General features: G+C 32.3%; 1 pseudogene; it reads left to right on the plus strand.

Annotated features, from left to right (window-relative positions):
• Positions 1–1,545: 1,545 nt before the first annotated feature.
• LOC133781186 (small nucleolar RNA R71) lies at positions 1,546–1,644 on the plus strand (annotated as a pseudogene).
• The last annotated feature ends 513 nt before the right edge of the window (positions 1,645–2,157 follow it).

Here is a 2,157-nt window from a genome sequence, read left to right on the forward strand (position 1 = left end):
TACCATTACGACAATGAATGATTGCATTTGATGTAGCTAATAATGGTCTACCTAAAATGATAGGAATTTGAGCATGCACATTTTCCACAGGTTGAGTATTAAGAACAATGAAGTCAACAGGAAAGTAAAATTTATCAACTTTTATCAAACACATCCTCTATAATGCCTCTAGAAATTTTCACAGAACAATCGGCTAATTGAAGAGTTATAGAAGTAGATTTTAGTTCACCAAGACCAAGTTTCTTATAAACAGAATAAGGCAATAAATTCACACTAGCACCGAAATCAAGTAAAGCTTTGTTAATAAAATGATCACCAATAATGCATGAAATTGTGGGACACCCAGGATCTTTATATTTAACAAGACTTTTATATTGAATAATGGAACTAGCTTGTTCAGTTAAAACTGCCTTTTTAGGAACATTAGTGTTTCTTTTTACAATACAAAGATCTTTAAAAATTTAGAGTAGGCAGGAATTTGTTTAATGTCATCTAAGAAGGAGATATTGATACTAACTTGTTTAAAAAATTCTAAGATGTCATTATATTAACCGCCTTTTTTAATTGAAAGTAATCTTTGTGGGAATGGAGCTTTTGGAGAGAAAGGATGGATTTGAGTATCCTTATTTGAAGAGTCATTGGCATTAGAACTAGAATGCTGATTCTTTTCTTTTTCTTTTTCAACCTCGGGTATGTAATCGAGTTTGACAATGTTCTTTCCAAACCTAAGAGTTGAAATTGATTTGAGTTCTCCATTATGATTAGACTTTCCTATCTCTCATATTGACCTTTTGGATTTATGATAGGTTGACTAGGGAATGTTCATTTTTCTCTACCAGCTAAAGCAGTAGTGAGTTATCCTACTTGTGTCTCGAGTTTGATAATTGATTGAGGCTGATTTTGTAGGATTTGTGTAGTGGACTGCATAAATTGTTGTAAAGTATCTTCTAAGGAATGCTTCCTTTGTTGAGGATATGGTTGATTTTGTGGGGCATGAGTTTTGTTTTTGCATGTTGTATTGGTGCCCTTGATTCATTGGAGGTTGGTTTTGTCTCTATGAAAAGTTTGGATGGTTTCTCCAATTTGGATTATAAGTGGATGAAAATGGGCTATCATTTGGTTTCCCATAAGCATGAAGAGCATTGGCCTCCTCAGAAAAGGCTTCTTGGTAGGAAGGACATGATTGGGCATTATGACAAGGACTAGAACGTATAGAACATACATCTTTTCTTGGTTGTATTGGAGAATTTATAGTTTGTCTTATGACTAAAGCTTCTACTTTTCTCGCTAATATGTCTAAGGATGTTCTTAAGTCTAATTCATCTTTTACTTCATACCTTCCTCCTCTTTATAGTGAATTAGTTGTCCTAGACCTAGGATAAAAATAATTCAATTGTTGTAAATTGACAGATAAATCTTCAAGGGTGTCCTAAGCCTCTTGTCCTTGAAATTTTAAAAAAATTTCCGATATGCATAGATTGAATCATTTGACGATTAGAGGGAGTCAAACCATCATAAAAATATTTTACAAGTCTCCATTTTTCAAAACCATGATGAGGACATTTTAATAATAAATCTTTCCCAACACTCATAAAACTCTTCATTATCTTTTTGAAAAAACTCGGAGATTTCTCTCCTTAGACTACCAGTTTTAGACATAGGAAATTTTTTTAGTAAGAATTTATTATAAAGTTGATCCCATGTAGTTATAGACCCCATGGGAAGGGAATTTAACCAAGCTTTTGATGTGTCTTTTAATGAAAAAGGGAATATTCTTAGTTTGACCGACTCATCAGAAAAATTTTGAAATTTAAATGTTGAGCAAATTTCAAAGAAATCTTTGACATGCATATAAGGATCCTCTCTATATAACCCATAAAAAGATGGAAACAATTGAATGATTGATGGTTTAAGCTCAAACTGGGTAGCAGAAGTAGTAGGAAGAACAATACATGAAGGAGCATTAGATGAAATAGGTGCAAAATATTCAAGCAAAGTTTTTTCAGGCACAATATTTTCATCAACAGGATTTCTATTAATATTAGCAATTGGTTCCATGATGCTCAGATTACTAACACTTTCAATTTCAAACAAAGATAAACGTCATTTTACTAATTGATTTTTAGAGTTACATTCAATGATGCATACAATTTTCAC

Source organism: Humulus lupulus, chromosome 5 (genome assembly GCF_963169125.1).
Source record: "Humulus lupulus chromosome 5, drHumLupu1.1, whole genome shotgun sequence".
In the NCBI taxonomy this organism is placed as follows: domain Eukaryota; kingdom Viridiplantae; phylum Streptophyta; class Magnoliopsida; order Rosales; family Cannabaceae; genus Humulus; species Humulus lupulus.